At 42.5% G+C, this 20038-nt stretch overlaps 1 protein-coding gene across 8 annotated transcripts in view; it reads right to left on the reverse strand.

Moving 5' to 3' along the window:
• The window catches only part of disp1 (dispatched homolog 1 (Drosophila)), a 457303-nt gene that overhangs the window by 404986 nt on the left and 32279 nt on the right, over window positions 1–20038 (reverse strand). The window contains exon 1 of one of the 8 annotated variants that reach the window (XM_078542765.1): window positions 12299–12748. The exons of the other annotated variants lie outside the window; for them this stretch is intronic. The gene's annotated coding sequence lies outside the window, so the exon portion shown is untranslated. Of the gene's footprint in view, window positions 1–12298; window positions 12749–20038 lie in introns of those variants that run through there. 8 annotated transcript variants of the gene reach the window in all.

Genomic DNA, 20038 nt, shown 5'->3' on the forward strand with positions numbered 1-20038 from the left:
TTCCTTAGAAGAAAATGTTGTCACATTTGGTATTATACAGTGCCAAGTCGTACAAATAGGAGTCAAGCCATTGTCATGAAGCATGGATCAACTTCAGTTAAGGGGTGTTTTTTTTTTATTCACTCATGAGATGTGGGCGTTACTGGCTAGGCCAGCATTTATTGCCCATCCCTAATTGCCCTTGTTCTGAGGGCATTTAAGAGTCAACCACATTGCTGTGGGTCTGGAGTCACATGTAGGCCAGACCAGGTAAGGACAGCAGATTTCCTTCCCTAAAGGACATTAGTGAACCAGATGGGTTTTTACAATAATCGACAATGGTTTCATGGTCATCACTAGACTTTTAATTCTATTTTTTTTACTGAATTTAAATTCCACTGGGTCTGAACCCGGGTCACTACCGTGGATTACTAGTCCAATGGCAATACCACTACGCCATCGCCTCCCCGTCGCCTCAAAAGAATCATAGACTTATTACTTTGTTGTAACAAAACATCAAAATCTTGCTAAATGTAGGAAGCAAGTCAGACCTAAATTATAGAAAAGTCTCCTCCCCTTAAATATGTAAAGAGAACATATTAATATCTCTGATTTGGGCAAAGTTCAAGAGGTATATAGCCATTAATTGCACTTGACAATTAGATTACTGGCTTGATATAATTCTTTATATTTAATACCTAAATAGGTTTCATTAACCCTCCAAATCACCACCCAAATGCAATTTAAATTCCATTATATTAAGGCTTCAAATCTAAACCTCCAGGTTTTACAAAAGGCAAAGATGTTGACTGGAGCCAAAGTCAACCATAACTATTTAAATAAAAACTTATTAAAGTATTTACCACAGGAGATGTGTTTTTACAGCATAGTTATGTCAGAACCATGTCTGAATAAATGTCAGCATAGTAAAGTGCAGGACTGGAAGAAAATCACTTCAATCCAACTGATCACATCAGAGTTTAAAAATATCCTACTCTTATCTCGCTTTTATTTATTTAATTTTAATTAACTTTAATAAGAATTTTGTACTTCAATCATTTATTTTAATAAAGTTATCCAGTTCCCCTTTTAATTTGATGACATTTTCCCCTCCACCATTTCCCTGGGCAGTCTGATCCATCATGCCATTCCTGGCTGGTCTCCCACAACCTACCCTCCATAAACTGGGGATCATCCTGAACTCTGCTGCCCATGTCTTCACTTGCAGCAAGTCCCTTATTCCTTATCATTTCTCTGCTCACTGACTCAACCTTGGCTCCAGGTCAAGCAACATCTTGATTTTAAAATTCTCATCCTGGTTTTCAAATCCCTCCACAGCCTCACCCCTCACTATCTCCATAATCTCTTCCAGCCCCACAACTTTCATATCTGCACTTCTCTATTTCTGGCCTCATGTGCATTCCCAATCATAAACACCGCCACCATTGGTGACTATACTTTCAGTTGCCTAGGCCCCAAGCTCTGGAATTCCTTTCCTACACCTCTCCACCTAGCTACATCACTTTCCTCCTTTAAGACACTCTTTAAAACCTACACCTTTGCCCTTTTGGTCATCTGACCTAATATCTCCATGTGGCCCAGTGTCATACTTGGTTTTCTAATGCTCTTGTGAATTGCCTTGGGACATTAAATTACATCAAAGGCAGTATGAGTTGTTGTGAGCATGTGTGTGTGCACATGTGTGGTGTGTGTGTCAGGGTCTGTGACTATGTCAAACAATTTATTACAGTTCATCTTCCCTAGATCACAAAACCTAAAAGCTTCAATAAGCTTTCTCTTATCCAGTCCACATATCATGTAACTTATGGCTCCAGTACTTGATAAATGTATTGAATCTTTTCTCATCTCCATGCATCAATTTTTGTGCACAGTCAACTACAGAAGAGCTGCCCTCAAAGTAAATAATCAATTACTTGAGTAGCAACAAACATACAGTAGCTTTGTGTGTATTAAAGCATTTACTATTAAAGCCAGCAAAACACAGCTCCAGTTAAAGCCAGGTCTCGATAACTTTAAATGCAGTACAAACTGTCAAAAGTTGGGAAGGTTTTAAGCGGCCTTCCTCTCCAAACCCTTAACACAGAACATACCAATCTGTTTGTTTTGTAGACCTGTTGCACACACCAAGGCCTATGATCTTTGTGTGTGGCATTATTCAAGATTTAAAAACAACCTCTGCATTTAAAGGAAAACACCGCACAGGTAGTGTGTTCTGGATATGCCACTCTAATTAACCAGTGAGTGCAGACTGCAGCAGGGCTTTAGGCAGCAGCAGAACCTCCTAAGAACATAAGAAATAAGAGCAGGGGGTAGGCCATTCAGCCCCTCGAACCCGCTTCGCATTCAATAAGATCATGGCTGATCTGCTTATGTTTCAAATTTCACATTCCAATCTACCCCAATAACCTTTGATTCCCTTGCCTAACAAGAATCTATCTACAAAAAACTACTGCGGATGCTGGAAATCCAAAACAAAAACAGAATTACCTGGAAAAACTCAACAGGTCTGACAGCATCGGCGGAGAAGAAAAGAGTTGACGTTTCGAGTCCTCATGACCCTTCAACAGAACTGAGTAAAATTTGGAGAGGGGTGAAATATAAGCTGGTTTAAGGTGGGGTGTTGGGGGGTGGGGGGGGGGAGTGGTTGTAGGGACAAGCAAGCAGTGATAGGAGCAGATAGCAGATAATCAAAAGATGTCACAGACAAAGGAACAAAGACATGTTAAAGGTGGCGATATTATCTAAGACAATGTGCTAATTAAGAATGGATGGCAGGACATTCAAGGTACAGCTCTAGTGGGGGTGGGGTGGAAAGACTGACAGGGCATTACAGGTATAGATTTAAAAATAATGGAAATAGGTGGGAAAAGAAAAATCTATATAAATTATTGATAAAAACAAAAGGGAGGGGTTATACTTAATGGCTGCACCATCCCAGCAGTACACAGTGTTTGATACTCTTTTGAGTTATCAACAGTCACAGATTGCAACTCTTTTGAGTACAATCACAGTTCTTGGTTTCCAGGAGTGGGACATGAACCCACAACCCTCTGATTCAAAGGCGAGGGTGCTATGAACTGAGCCACAGCTGACACCTCCACTTTGAGGGGAACTCGGAGGGAGGGGAAAGAAACAGAAAGGGGGTGGGGATGGAGGAGGGAGTTCAAGATCTAAAGTTGTTGAATTCAATATTCAGTCCGGAATCTATCTACCTCCACCTTAAAAATCCCTAAGAGAAAAAATTTCTCCTCATCAGTCTTAAAAGGGCGACACCTAATTTTCAAACAAACAGTGCCCCCTAGTTCTGCACTCCCCACAAGAGGAAACACCTATTCCACGTCCACCTTGTCTATACCGTTCAGGATCTTATTTACATCAATCAAGTCACTCCTCACTCTTCTAAACCCCAGTGGAAACAAGCCCAGCCTGTCCAACCTTTCCTCAGCTCATTCCACGTAATAATCTAGTAAACCTCCTGAGTTACCTCCAACACATCTACACTCTTTCTCAATTAAGGAGACCAAAACTGCACACAGTATCCAATATGTTGTCTCACCAATGCCCTGTATAACTGAAGCATAACATCCTTATGTTCAATTCCTCTCGCCATAAAGGCTAGTATTCCATTAATCTTCTTAATTACTTGCTGTAACGGCATACTAACTTTTTGTGACTCATACTAAAACACCTAGATCCCTCTGCAGCTCAGAATTCTGCAGTCGTTCTCCAATTAAGTAATACTCTGCTTTTTTTATTCTCCCTGCCAAAGTGAATATTACATTTTCTCACATTATACTCCATTTGCCAGGTCTTTGCCCACTCACTCAACCTATCAGTATTCCCTCTGCAACTTCCTCATGTCCTCTTCACAATAAACTTTCCTATCTATCTTTGTGTCATATGCAAATTTAGCTACCATGCCATCACTCCCGCATCCAAGTCATTGATGTGAATTGTAAAACGTTAAGGCCCCAGCACAGGCCCCCGCTGGACTCCACTCGTCACATCCTGCCAATCAGAAAAGGACCCATTCATGCATACTCTGTTTTCTGCCAGACAGCCAATCTTCTATCCAGGCGAATGTGTTACCCCCCCTACGCCAGGAGCTTTTATTTTATAACTTTTGATGTGGCACCTTATCAAATATCTTCTGGAAATCAAAGCACAGAAGTCTACAGGCTCCCCTTTATCCACAGTGCATGTTACTCCTTCAAAGAACTCCAATATATTGGTTAAATATGATTTCCCTTTCACAAAACCATGCTGACTTTTCCCGATTACCTCGAGTTTTTAATAAGTGTCCAGCTATAACCTCCTTAACACACGTCAAGCTAACTGTCCTAGAGTTTACTATCAAATTGGTCAGACATGACCTCCCTTTAACAAAACCATGCTGACTGTCCTTGATTAATCCCTGTCTCACTAAGTGTAGACTAATTCTGTCCCTCAGAATTGCTTCCAATAGTTTTCCCACCACTGAGGTTAGCCCGACTGGTCTGTAGTTCCTTGGTTTATCCCTTCCTCCCTTCTTGAATAACAGTACCACATTGGCTGTCCTCCAGTCCTCTGGCACCTCTCCTGTGGCCAGAGAGGTATTGAAAATTATTGCCAGCACCCCTGCTATCTCCTCCCATGCCTCACTCAACAGCCTGGGATACATTTCATCCAGGCCTGGAGATTTATCCACTTTTAAGCCTGCCAGACCACTTAGAACCTCCTCCCTTTCCATCCTAATTTCTCTAATTATATTACAGTCCTTCTGCCTGATTTCCATACCCACATCATCCCTCTTATTTGTGAACACCAACACAGAGTATTCATTTAGAACCCTACCTACGTTTTCTGGCTCCACACACAAATTACCACGATGGTCGTTAATGGGCCCTACTCTTTCCCTAATTATCCTCTTATTCTTAACGTACTTGTAAAATAACTTTGGAGTTTCCTTTATTTTATCTGCCATTGTTTTTTCATGCCCCTTTTTTGCTCTCCTAATTTCCTTTTTAAGTTTCCCCCTACACATTCTACTCCTCTAGGGCTTCCGTTGTTTTGAGTCCTCGGTATCTGCCATAAGCTTCCCTTTTTCTCTTTATCCAATCCTGTATATCCCTCGACATCCAGGGTTCCCTGGATTTGTTGGGCCCACCCTTTGTCTTTACTGGAATATATCGGCCCTGTACTCTCCCTATTTCCTTCTTGAATGAGTCCCACTGCTCTAACGCAGATTTACTTAAAAGTAGCTGCTCCCAGTCCAATCTGGCCAAATCATATCTGATCTTATTAAAATTGGCCTTCCCCCAATTTAGAACTCTGATTTCTGGCCCACCCTTGTCCTTTTCCATAACAACCTTGAATCTAACAGAGTTCTGATCACTATCTGCAAACTGCTCCCCCACTGATATCTCTACCACTTGCCCGGCTTCATTCCCTAAAATTAAGTCCAGGACCGGCCCCCTCTCTTGTAGGACTTTCTACATACTGAATTACTAGTGATAATTTCACCAAGTTCTCCTCTCCCTTCCACCTCCTGATTTACAGCTATTACTGGAATGTTTTCTGTATCCTTTATAGTGAAGACAGAAGCAAAATATTTGTTCATTTCATCCAATATTTCCTTATTATCTACTATTAACTCCCCACTCACTCTCTAGAGGACCAACTTTACCTATTCTTTTCCTTTTTAAATACCTGTAGAAACTCTTGCTATTCATTTTAATATTTCTAGCTAGCTTCATCTCATACTCTAATTTCTTTATCCTGGTTAACTTTTCGTCCCTCTCTGCCATCCTTTATATTCTGACCAATCATCTGTCCTGCCACTCACCTTTGCACAGTTATATGCTTTTGCCTTATGTTTGATGCTTTCCTTAACTTCTTTAGTTAATCACAGATGATGGGTCCTCCCCTTAGAAATGTTCTTTATAGTCGGAATATACTTATTCTGAGTATTCTGAAATATCCCTTAAATGTTTGCCACTGCTTCCCTATTGATCTATCCCCTAGCCTGGTATCCCAGTTCGCTTCAGCTTTCATGCCAACACAGTTGCTCTAGTCTTAGGCCCATTCTTCTCCCTTTCAAACTGGATGTAAAATTCAATCATATTGTGGTCGGTGCTACCTAGGGGTGCCTTCACTCTGAGGTCATTAATTAATCCTGCCACATTACACAATACCAAGTCCAATATACCCTGCTCTCTGGTTGGTTTCAGAACATGTTGTTCTAAGAAACTCTCTCGAACATTCTAAGAGCTCCTACTGCCAGTCTGATTTTTCCAGTTTTTGTGTGGATTAAAATCACTCATGATTATTGCTGTCCCTTTATCACAAGCATCCAATATTTCTTCTTGAATACTTCATCCTGCATTGTGATTACTGTTAGGGGGCCTGTAGACCACTTTCACTATTGAATTTTTCCCCCTACTATTCCTCATCTCCACCCAAACCGATTCTACGTTCTGATCTCCTGAACCAAGGTATCTCTAACCATTGCACAAATGCCATCCTTGATCAACAGTGCTACCCCTCCACCTTTACCCAGCTTCCTATTCTTCTTGAATGTCATGTACCCGTCAATGTTCAGGACCCAATCCTTGTCGTCCTGCAGCCACGTCTCCATAATTGCCATCTGATCATATTTATTTATTTCAATGTGTGCTATCAATTCATTGACTTTGTTATGAATGCCATGCACACTCAGACACAGAGCCTCAAGTTTTTTTTTGTTATCTTTGTAACATCTAGTCCTCACTGTTGCTGTATTCATAGGTTTTTTCCTCAGTCCCTTCCTGCCATTCTCTGACTCTCATTTCCCATATTACTATTATTGTCTCCTGCCTTGACTCTACCCCTTGATTTGCTACATCTATCCAAGCTTGATCCTTCACCCCCTGGTTTAGATAAAAGCCTAGTTATGTGATTTACGAGAACAATAGTCCCAGCATGGTTCAGGTGTAGACCATCCCAAGGTTACAGCCCCCACTTTCCCCAGTACTGATGCCAGTGCCCCACAAACCAGAACCCACTTCTTGCACACCAGCCTTTGAGCCACACATTCACCTCTCTAATCTTATTTGCCCAATGCCAGTATGCATGTGACTCAGGTAATAATCCAGAGATTATTACCTTTGAGGTTCTGCTTCTCAATTTGGTACCTAGCTCCTCATACTGATTTTCCAGAACCTCTTTCCTTGTCCTATCTATGTCGTTGCTACCTATATGAACCATGACAACTGGAACCTCCCCCTCCCACTGCAAGTTTCTTTCCAGCCCTGAGCAGATGTCCCGAACCTTGGCGCCAGGCAGGCAACATAGCCATCTGGGCTCACTCTTTGCTGCAAAGAAGAGTGTCAATCTCCCTCACCATATTATCCTCTACTATCACTCCTCATTTTCAGAGGAACAACAATGGAACAGTTCCAAAAAATATATTTGAAATTGTTTTAAGGATATATTAAATGGTTTGGAGAATTTCAAAAATCTAAACAATGTATTAAATTGTTTAAGGAGTAAGGCTTTAAGTTTGAAGAAATTACTATCTACAGTTAAATCAGGGTTTAAGGCTGCAGAAAACCACTGAGATAAACAAGGAGCAGCAGTTGGTATGCGCTGCAATTTCCAATTCTTTAACGTCGCAAAATCATCCCAAATCACATCATGTGAAAGAGAACAATCCAAACCGAAGAAAGGAAGTGAGTGGACAAGGAAACCAAGATAGCTTTACAAAACGTTTTTGTCGTAACCTGTGATTGAAATCAGTAGCATTGAGATTTAGGAAATGAGCTCCAAAAAATAAGACTTAAGATAGCTGGAAATTCCACATCTAAGTGAAACAGAGTCAAAGGAGCATAAGAAACCGCAGATGCTGGAAATCTGAAATAAAAACAGAAAAAGCTGGAAGTGGTCAGCAGGTCTACCAGCATCTGCTGAGAGAGAAACAGACTTGAGTCCATATGACCCTTCTTCAGAGCTGACTCAACCTGCTGAGTTTTTCCTACATTTTCTGTTTTTAATTCAAAGGAGCATGGGCTTGGGTTGACAAGCTCTACTCGAGGAGCTTACAGAAACAAAGTGAGACAATGTCACGGCAAAAAAGATGGGATTTGCAATTCATTGTGCTGCCACTGGACAAAGTGAGCATTAATGGGATGGATTCAGGTGGCAGAGTTTTAGATAATTTGGAGTTTGTGTTGGATGGAGTTTGAGAAGCTAACAAAGAAGGTATTTGGGAAGTTAAGTCTTGAGGTAACAGAAGCCCAGATGAGGATTGGGGAACGGAGGCAACATTGTAAAAATACAGTAGTCATACAAGCTCTTAGCAACGGATAGAATATGATAAGAATCCAGGGAAGGCAATGGAATGAAAAAAGGTGCGAACAAGTAAAAAGGGATGGATCAACAGGGGGGAATAAAAAAGAGGAAGACAAAAGTACACGCGCAGCTTCTTCCCTCATTCTAATATGGTTTGTCGGCTTTTAAAATTCAATTTTAACAAAAAGGCTGTCATTGTGAGGGCGAGGAAAGTGACAATGTATTGATTACACACTAGCACCTTTTTTGGTGATCTTTGAACTTCAAAATGCATTAAGCCGACAGGGAGAAAGAGAAAGAGAAAGAGATCGAGCATTGGGGAGCAGTGAGAGACTGGGGGAGGGGTGGGAAACAAAACCAGCACATTGATAGAAACAGACACAGGAAAAAAACTTACATTTATATTTGTGCTTTACACAACTATCAGACAGCTCAAAGTGCCTTACAGCCAATGAAGGGTAATTAATGTTATAATGTAGAAGAGAGAAAGACGCAAAAACACAAATAAAGCGAAATGTAAATTCTTTCATTCTAATTTGATTTTTTTTTCAAAAACCTGGGCTTTGAAAGGAACCAAAGCCTCTGAGGAAAATAAACGCCAAGGGCGAGTGTGGAAAAAGAGTGAGAATAAAAAAGGGGTAGGTGAACAGTGCAGTCAAGTTAAGAAGAATGGGTCAAGAGGAATGCAGAGTTTTGACCTCATTCTAATATGATTTTTTTGCTTTTAAAATTCAACTTTAACAAAAAGTCTTTAAGGGAAACCTGAAGAAAAAGTTGAAAGGAGACAGAAAAAAGGTAGAACAGGAGAAACAGCAACTCAAAAGGTATCAGGGATAGGCGAGAGTGACCAAATGAATTAAATGAGAACTCAACAGAAGATTACTGGTACAGCAAGTCCCCGCTTTTATGTTGTTGCATTTAATGTCTTTCTGCTTTAATGTCAGGTTTATAATGCAGCCAGTATGTGTGCTGAACATCGCAACTTCCAAATTAACATTGTTTCGCACCTGGCTTTATGTAGCATCTTGCGGACTGATCACCACCATCTTGGAGTGAGTGCCAGCGAGAGGCATTCAATTGTGTGTCATCAGCTGCTTTTGCTGAAAATTGTACAGTACAGTGCTATAAGAAGAAACACTATACCCACTGTATTTTTTTTCCCTGGGGTAAAGTTGAAACCTTGAGTGCTCACTTTTGTCCAGTACAGGTGCAGCTCCTTACTCTGTAATCCCCTGTTAATTTTGGAGTCCCAGGTATGGATGCTGTGCATTGGGTGAGGTAGAGAGGCTTTTTAAAGTTGGTGAGAGGGGCATTTGCTGTAGGTTACAATGCTGTCCTAGGCTCAGGGGCTTCTTTTGGCAAAAATTACAAGGCTTTTTAGGAGGAAAGGGAAAGCCAACAGGTCCTGACTCTGCAATCTTCTGATTAATTTTGGAGCCCCAAGTTGTTCAACTTTGCAGTGGGCAAGGTAGAGAAGCCATTTTAAAGTCATTTGAGATTATTTCAAATTTGTGATTTAATGCTTCAATCCCTTTGAATCACTTCTAAAACACGAGTCAAAAACACCCAAAATATGATAATAGCGAGACTGCTGCTACTAAGAAAAGCTATCACTTTAAAAATGAAGTTAGAGGTTTTAAAATGTTTTGAGGCTGGAGAACAACCAGTTGATATTGGTATTGTAGGCGGTAATCCAAACATGGTGATGCTAACAAAAATCAAACAAAGTGCGCAAAGTGTTACACCTTTAAGTACCAAGTTGGATTAGAAGTAGCATCATTGAAAATATGTAGGAAATCTTGTGGCGCAGTGGTTGCACCCCTACCTCTGGGCCTGAAACTCTGGGTTCAAGTCCCATGCCAGGACTTGCTGGCCACAGGAGTGCTCATGATGTGGTTTAAGGGGCTGATAATTTGCCCAGGTATCCTTCCACTATTTGCCAAAGGGAAAGGTTTGTGAAGATATGCTTAAAAGAAAGTATGGAAAGACCCTTGGCAGTCCAGATCAAAAACCAATGCAAGCTGGCTTAGTTTGATGGTCATCCAAGCAAATGCTAATAACATCTACGACTTACAAAATGAGTAGAGTGAGAGTTCAGTGTCAGAAAGTTTCAATGCTAGCCGTGGTTGATTCAAGCGTTTCAAGAAACATTCCTATTTGCACAACATAAAAGTATGCAGCAAAGCGACTAGTGTCGATATTGAAGCAGCTAATGAATTCCCTGCCTATTTGAAGATAATCACTGAAAAAAAGGTGGCTACTCACTAAAACAAGTCTTCAACGTTGATGAGATGTCACTTTATTGGAAGTGTATACCACAGAGAACATTCATCTCCAAAGAGGAGATGGTAGCACAGGGACTTAAACTTGCCAAAGATCACCTGACTTATCTGCTTGGTGGGAACGCTTGTTAAGCTCCTTAGCCAGACCACAAGTTGTTGGTAGATATGGTTTGTAAACAAAAGTTTGAGATTTAAGATACTTGCTCAGTGAATAAAGCCACAAGATTCCATGGATTTTGAGCAAAAAAAAAAGCATTACAAGGTCAGAAAGATTAAACAATTTACATGTCTACTTTATACTCGAACATTAAGGGTAAATATGAAGTACATATAATTCACAAGCAAACTGTGGTCGAACACACCACACTACAAAATAAATAAATGGCAGATGTGACCAAAACAGAGTCCACAGATTTCTCATTAGCCTACCCAGACATCAGTAACGCTGAGTCAACCAATCTCATGAAAGATTCCTGTCTTAACCTTTCAATTCTCTCTACAAGTTGCTCCAACTCTGATGGCCTCAACAACAGCCCACCTTGTAGGGTCTCAATGACATCTCAGAATCTCACAGTGCAGAAGAGGCCCTTCGGCCCATCGAGTCTGCACCGAAACGTGAGAAACACCTGACCTACCTACCTAATCCCATTTACCAGCACTTGGCCCATAGCCTTGAATGTTATGACGTGCCAAGTGCTCATCCAGGTACTTTTTAAAGGATGTGAGGCAACCCGCCTCCACCACCCTCCCAGGCAGCGCATTCCAGACTGTCACCACCCTCTGGGTAAAAAAGTTTTTCCTCACATTCCCCCTAAACCTCCTGCCCCTCACCTTGAACTTGTGTACCCTCTTGGCTGACACTTCAACTAAGGGGAACAGCTGCTCCCTATCCACCCTGTCTATGCCCCTCATAATCTTGTACACCTCGATCAGGTCGCCCCTCAGTCTTCTCTGCTCCAGCGAAAACAACCCAAGTCCATTCAACCTCTCTTCATAACGTAAATGTTTCATCCCAGGCAACATCCTGGTGAATCTCCTCTGCACTCCCTCCAGTGCAATCACATCCTTCCTATAATGTGGTGACCAGAACTGCACACAGTACTCCAGCTGTGGCCTCACCAAGGTTCTATACAACTCCAACATGACCTCCCTACTTTTGTAATCTATGCCTCGATTGATAAAGGCAAGTGTCCCATATGCCTTTTTCACCACCCCACTAACATGCCCCTCCGCCTTCAGAGATCTATGAGCACACACGCCAAGGTCCCTTTGTTCCTCAGAACTTCCTAGTGTCATGCCGTTCATTGAATACTTCCTTGTCAAATTACTCCTTCCAAAGTGTATCACCTCACACATTTCAGGGTTAAATTCCATCTGCCACTGATCTGCCCATTTGACCATCTCATCTATATCTTCTTGTAGCCCAAGACACTCAACCTCACTGCTAGCCACCCGGCCAATCTTTGTGTCATCCGCAAACTTATTAATCCTATCCCCCATATAGTCATCTATGTCGTTTATACAAATGACGAATAATAGGGGACCGAGCACAGATCCCTGTGGTACGCCACTGGACACGGGCTTCCAGTCACTAAAGCAGTCTCCCGAGATTTCATTCCCCTGGATTTCCAAGTTTACACTCAAACTCAAAATAACAACTTCAGCTCCTCAGCCACGCCGAGCAGAACACTACTGCTCCGAAGGGTTACCTTTGACACAACGGCCCACAGCACAGAGTCAGCAAACTTCAACTGCCTTCTTGGATCTTCAGGGCTTCTCCAGAGCCCTCTTCAATTACCAGGACTTTCCTTGTGCCCTCTTCACTTAAAGTCTGCTGCCCACAGCCCTTGTCTCATTTGGAGCAGTTTTTCTCTGCTCCTCTTTTTAAACTTAACTGGGATCTTTTCCTGTGCCTGTCCTGTCTCTGGGACCCTTCTTTTGGGACATCTTCCTGTCGCCTTCTCTCTTGTCCCCTAACTTGGGCACTTGCTGGCAATGGTGCTCTGCACCCAGTCACCTGACCCAGGTTTTCATACCATTTTTCTTTATGCATAAGCCCAAAGAATTTAAGGATTAAGCTCTGTGCATACACTACCTGCTCCCAGACGGTGCATGCACTGACACGCGAAGACTGTCAGGACTGAGCATTCCCAGCCTCTGTTCCTGATGAGCAGCTAAGTGTGGCTTTCATAACAAGCTGCTGAAGGAGGTTTCAAATTTAAGGCCTTATTAGTCGTGTACCAGTCCAAGACACCAAGGACTTTGAAGAGTTACTGCAAGGAACATGTGTGCGTCATTTGGCATTGAAATAAGAAAGCCTAGATGATGGGGGCACTCTTTCAAAAATAGTTCTCTGTATGCCATCCTTGCCTGGAAGGCATATCATGCCAAAGAAAATATAGTCTTCAAGCTATTGTTCCTCTTAAATAACTCCCCAGGTCATCCAATCAATCTTGGTGACGTGCCCGTAAACATGAAGGTAATTTTCCTGTTGCCCAACACTACAACCCGTGGATCAGAAGCAATATTCAGGGCCTACCACCTAAACAGTAACTTCTCCCAGCTCATTAAGGAGACACATGGCGAGAATGTGCCAACAATCAGGGAATTTTGGCATGCCTACATCCTCCTCATGGGCATCGACAATATCATTGATTCATCCGATGAAGTAATGTTGTCGTGTTTGAACAGTGTGGTGGAAACCGTGGCCTGAATGTGTATGTAAGCGACCACAGATGATCTCATGATGCCGTCCCCGAAGTTCAGTGCGAAATCATCACCTTGGCGAAGCAAGTTGGCTTTGATGAAGTGGAGGAGGCTGACGTGGTGGAATTGCTGGAGTTTCACAGGAAGAAATTATCCAATGAAAATTTAATGCAGTTGGAGATTGCACTGAAACACCAACCACTCGAATTCTGTCAACAAAACAATTGTCAAGAACTTGCAACTCAAAGAGACAATGGAAATCTTCACTGAGGATTTCACCGAAATTGAGCTCCAGGTCATTATCCTCCGAAGCAGATGAGAAAACAGGCCTTTCACTAAACACCAGGGGGTGGGGGGGAGTCCTCTTCCAACCAGCTCCCACACATCCTTCTCTGGCACTTCCCATTACCCACACAGGCCAAATAATAAAGATTTTACTGTTGTGAGGAAGCAGCTTTTGGAAAAATTGAAGGGCATTGAATTTTGGACATTCTTCCTCCAGAGTTATTTTTTAAAAAGTTTACGATATTAATTCAGGCTGTGAATATGCTATTCTTGAGTAAACCATGCGTCAAGATAGATGTCCGGCAGGGAGCATCTGGAGAGGAAAGAAATACTTTGTATATCCAAGTTAACAAAGAACTACTATTGCCAGGCTAAAGACTCTTGCTGATGGGTGAAAAACACCTAGCCTAAGAGAAGTATTCTCTGAGCATCTGAGTCTTTAAAAACTCTCAGTCAGAAAGGGAATGTGTGTGGTTGCCTTAGAAGCAAGCTGCAAGGAAAAGACTCTCTTTCCCTCTCTCTGCTCCACCTTTGTGTTGAACTTTCCTCAGATACATCTCATCAGGATAACTCATTTGTATTTTTGAAAGTCTGCAAAGTTGTGATAAGTAAGAGCCATCAAGGACAGTTTCACCAAAAAATCCATCAGAGGGAGCTTCCAAACCTATTGTGACCAGAATTCTGTTAAAGATCTTGACACTGTTGATGTTTGAATTTTATCCTTTTAAAATAAACTCTCTCATCCTTCAGCCTCTGCAGGGGACTGCATTTGTTGTGTCCTGTTCTGTGTTTGAGTGTGTGTATATGGTGGGGGGATCCAAATATCAATTCATTTTAAAGGGGAAAATCGTTACACATCTGAACAACAACTTGTATGGTAACCAGCTTATTAACTTGTTAAAAAGTAGCTTGTTTTATAATAAATCAATTTTTTTGTCTTTACTGAAAGAAGCCTGGTTAGGGTCTTTTTATGCTTGGAATAACATTATCAAAGGGTAACAATTGGCCAGTTTGTGGGTGAATTAAACATTTAAACTATTGTTGCAACCTGTGGAGAAAGGGGGCTAGAATTAACTGTGCTGAATTAACTTCGCTCTCCTCCCATCATGGTCTGTAACACTGTACATTAAAAATCTCATGTCAGCATGTACAGTCTATAAAATTTTACCATTATGAATCCTGATATCTACATTTATAACATAAATTGCTTAAAATTGGTGTGTTGCATTGATACACTCCCCGCGGCAATTCTGCAGCACGATTCCTTACAGTAATTGCAGTGTCACAAGTTTGTGGAATCATAAAAAAATAAGGGCAGAACATGCGACCACAGGTCCAAGTAGCTCCTGGATTCTAAAGTCACTTCACCTGAAGGCAAACAATCAAAAAACAAACTGCCTAAAAAGCAGGAAACAATATTTGTCACATGTATAACATGACTGACAAGAATCCAGCACGGATTCAGTGCTTGAACCATTAAACTACACAGATTATATAAATATCAAAAACAAAGCTTGTTAAATTTGCTAACACACTAGAGCTAAGAGAGCATAGAGAGTATATAGCAATAGATCTGAAGATGATTTTAGCTTCAACATGCCTTTGCACAGCAAATGGTTTATGGCCAAGGATATTAAAAAAACAACAGCCAAGATTCTAGAATATATTGCCTCAACAAGAGAGAGTTCAAATCTACAGATGTTATGCTAAGACATAAATGAATTTGAGAGTCAGACCACAGCTAAAGTACATGTTCAAATCATGTCATTCTAACGAATCTATACATGCATTGGAAAGGATGGCAAGAATATATGGATATATATTCTGTGCCAGCTCTGACGTCAAATAAATATAACACACCCGTACTATAATCTTCTCTGCGCTTAACTTTTAAACTAAAGGAGTTAACCTACTTAACAAAGTGTACAGAGGAATTGTGTGTGTTATGATCCCAGCTGAGGTTACCACTGGACAAGCCTGACCCCAGGGCGGAACACAGCTTGATAGATCCTAACTTTTATTTGTTACTTTAGATACGTTGAGGGGGGGCTAGTGAACAGCCACTGAGTCAGCTCTTGAACTTTTAACAAAAACATAAAACATTTATTAAGAAAAGATGAACTATAATGCAATACTCCTTCACCTTTACAGATATATACAGATTTGTTGAAAGGATAACACAAGTTACAAAAGCGATCTTATACTCTAATGTCCACAAGTAAGTACACAGTCCATGTAAACCAATAGGCACCCTGTGGTCAGACACAACACACTCTAAAACCAAGTGACAGATGCCACCTCCATCAAGTGCTATGGATCTCTCCTCAACTCCCCCCAGACACTTGTCATACCGTGAGCCAACCAGTCTTACTGAACACCGTTTTTCACACAAGGGTTTCCAATCTCCACTATCAAAGAACTCACTTTGAAATCTTCTCCCAAACCGACGCTCTCTCTCTCAGATGCCTTCCGCAAGGGTTCACCTCCAGGGTTTCAATCTCTGCTTCCGATGCTCCTCTCCCCTGGGTCACCACATGCGTTCAAGCTTTCCTCCACACACTCTCTCTCACTGACTCAGCTGTCAACAGTACACCACTGCTTCATACTCCCATAGCAAAGAGTTACAGACCTTCAGTTGCCTCTTTGAGCCTTCTGGCTTCTCACAAGCATTTATTTCTTTAAGCTTGAAGCCTTTCTCTGCTCCTCACTCTTAACTTCACTACAACAGGACCTTTTCCAGGTTCCTGTCCCTCCTTTGGCTAGAAGGTCTGCTTGGGACTTTCTCCTGTCCCACTCTCCTGGATTCTGGGGTCTTTTCTTTAGCTTGGGACTGGCTATCTGTTCCCTTTTCTCCAGCCTCACCTGGCAGCTACTTTCAAAACCAACTGAACTCACAAACAGCTTCCAAATCAAACTGCTGTTTATAGTTTCTTATGTGTGTCAGTGGGAGGGACCTGCAAATGTTTCAACCTTGTCTTTTACACTTATGTGCTGGGCTCCTCCAACATTGAGGATGAGGATATTTGTGGAGCCTCCTCCTCCACGTAGTTGTTTAATTGTCCACCACCGTTCACGAATGGACATGGCAGGACTGCAGAGCTTAGATCTGATCCGTTGGTTGTGAAATCACTTCGCTCTATCTATCGCTTGCAGCTTACCCTGTTTGACATGCAAACAGTCCTGTGTTATAGCTTCACCAGGTTGACACATCATTTTTAGGTATGCCTGGTGCTGCTCCTGGCATGCCCTCCTGCACTCTTCTTTGAACCAGGGTTAATCTCTGGCTTAGGGGTAATGGTAGAGTGAAGATATACCAGGCCATGAGGTTACAGATTGTGGCTGAAAAAAATTCTGCTGCTGTTGCCCACAGCGCCTCATGGACGCCCAGTCTGGAGTTGCTGGGTCAGTTCCAAATCTATTCCATTTAGCACGGTGGTAGTGCCAAACAACACGATGGAGGGCACCCTCAATGTGAAGATTGCACTTGGTCTCCACAACGGCTGTGCAGCGGTCACAGTTGGCGAGGATGAGGTTGAGTGTGTTTTCCCTCTTGTTGGTTCCCTCATCTGCCACAGATCCAATCTAGCAGCTATATCCTTGAGGACTCGGCCAGCTCAGTCTGTGGTGGTGCTACCGAGCCACTCTTGGTGATGAACATTGCAGTCCCCCACCCAGGATACATTCTGCACCCTTGCCACCCTCCAAGTGGTGTTCAACATGAAGGGGTACTGATTCATCAGCTGAGTGGGGGGGGAACGGTACGGACAGCAAGGAGGATTCCTTGCCCATATTTGACCTGATGCCATGAGACTTCAATGTTGAGGGGTCCCAGGGCAACTTCCTGCTGCCTGTATACCACTGTTAGTAAGGAGGACTTTGCAGGGTCGACAGGACTGAGTTTGCCGATGTGGCTTCCAGTGCCTAGGTCAATGCCAGGTAGTCCGTCCGGTTTCATTCATTATTGACTTGCTTTTAGCCGTTTGATATAGCTGATTGGCTTGCTAGGCCATTTTAAGAGTCATTGATGTGGGTCTGGCTTCACATGTCGGCCAGACCAGGTAAGGATAACAGATTTCCTTCTCTGAAGGACATTAGTGAACCACATGGATTTTTACATCAGTCAGCATGGTTTCATGGATATTAGACTCTTAATTCCAGATAGTTTATTGAATTAAGATTCCATCATCTGCCTTGGTGGGATTTGAACCCAGGTCCCAGCTCTGGATTACTAGTCTGGTGACAATACCACTATTCCACCCAGATCAATCAACTAACTGGGGACTTGAGAAAAAGATTCCTTAGATACATGATTGCTTCCGGTCTGGCTAAAAAGGCAGAAGTTAAACAAGTTAACACGCTGCTTTATTCGGTAGGCCCGATAGCCAATGTTATTGCTAGACAAGGAATGAAATGAATTATCTGCTAAATTTGAAGATGGGAGGATGAGCTGTGAGGAGAATGCAGAGATGCTTCAGTGTGATTTGGACAAGCTGAGTGAGTGGGCAAATGCATGGCAGATGCAGTATAATGTTGATAAATGTGAGGTTATCCACTTTGATAGCAAAAACAGGAAGGCAGATTATCTGAATGGCTATAAATTGAAAGAGGGGAATATGCAATGAGACCTGGGTGTCCTCATACACCAGTTGCTGAAAGTAAGCATGCAGGTGCAGCAGGCGGTAAAGGCGGCAAATGGTATGTTGGCCTTCATAGCGAAAGGATTCAAGTACAAGAGCAGGGATGCCTTGCTGCAATTACACAGGGCTTTGGTGAGACCACAGCTGGAATATTGTGTGCAGCTTTGGTCTCCTTATCTGAGGAAGGATGTTCTTGCTGTAGAGGAAGCGAAGCGAAGGTTTACCAGACTGATTCCTGGGATGGCAGGATTGACATATGAGGGGAGATTGAGTTGGTTAGGATTATATTCACTGGAATTCAGAAGAATGAGGGGGGGCATCTCAGAAACCTATAAAATTCTAACAGGACTAGACAGGGTGGATGCAGGAAGGATGTTCCCGATGGTGGGGGAGTCCAGAACCAGGGGTCACAGTCTCAGGATACGGGGTAGGCCATTTAGGACTGAGATGAGGAGAAATTTCTTCACCCAGAGAGTGGTGAGCCTGTGGAATTCACCACCACAGAAAATAGTTGAGGCCAAAACATTGCATATTTTCAAGGAGGAGTTAGATATAGCTCTTGGGGCAAAAGGGATCAAAGGATATAGGGAGAAAGCAGGAACAGGCTACTGAGTTGGATGATCAGCCATGATCATAATGAAAGGCGGAGCAGGCTCGAAGGGCTGAATGGCCTATTCCTGCTCCTAGTTTCTATGCTTCATTCGATGTTTATTTTAACCTGAGAAACAACACAATCCTCAAAAGGGCTAAATTTAATAAGTGCTTCCAGCAGCCAGGAGAGCCTGTCGCCTCATTCATTAATGATCTGTAAAGGATGGCTGAAGGCTAGGAGACCTAAAATTTGGCCCAACAAGGATAGAATAGTTGCAGAAGTGGTGGGTGTCACACTCTCAGACATGCTGCAAGTGAAAGAAGATCTAACCCTCGAGAAAGCTACCCAAATTGTTAGACAGGCTGAACCCCATGTACAGCACAGGCCCATTTTAAGAGGAGAAAGTAAACTGTGGTACAAAGGAAAACCCACAGTCCAGTTAGTTAAACAGCACAGAAACAGGGACATGTCAGGCCAAGGGAAGCAATACCCTAGCCGACCAGTGGAGTGACTATGCCAGCGCTGTGGAGCAAAGCACCCCCACAGGCGCGATCACTGTCCGGCAATTTCAGCCCAGTGCTTCAATGCAATGGGATTGGACACTTCGGCAAACTGTGCAAGGGCAAAACATCTAAACACACAGAAGACCCAAAGATGATTCATGAGGCTGAGACTGCACACCAATATAGTATACTCAGCCATGCTTCTTGCGTAAGGTCAAAGATGGTCTCCACATTCACAGCCTTCAGCCATCATATACAGATGGATTTAGTTTTGAAATACAGACATTTTGGTGAATGGGCCATCTCACAAACTTCAAATTCAGCACAGCGGCCAGTATTACGGTCCTGTTGGTCAGAGAACATGGCTGGTTACCCAATGGTTGATGCCACCCAGACACACCTATACAGAGCAGGAGACATAAAGTTCCCAGTGAAAGGCACCCTGCAGGTGACACGGAAGTACAAGGATAAAAGAATCCGAGAGGCCCTGCTCATGCTCCACAACCAGGAATGTTCACTACTAAGCCATAAGGCTTGTGTCGAACTTAACCTTCTACAAAAAATTGACCCAACAAGGGCTAGCTTCAAGTATAAAAGTGAGTTCCTGAAGCTCTTTACAGGACTGGGACAACTGATAAACATACAAGATCACACTGAGGGAGGATGCTAAACCCGTGTGCCTATTCACGCCACAAAAGATTCCTCACCCACTCATGAAGCAAGTGC

This window comes from Cetorhinus maximus, chromosome 5 (genome assembly GCF_964194155.1).
Source record: "Cetorhinus maximus chromosome 5, sCetMax3.hap1.1, whole genome shotgun sequence".
Classification (NCBI taxonomy): domain Eukaryota; kingdom Metazoa; phylum Chordata; class Chondrichthyes; order Lamniformes; family Cetorhinidae; genus Cetorhinus; species Cetorhinus maximus.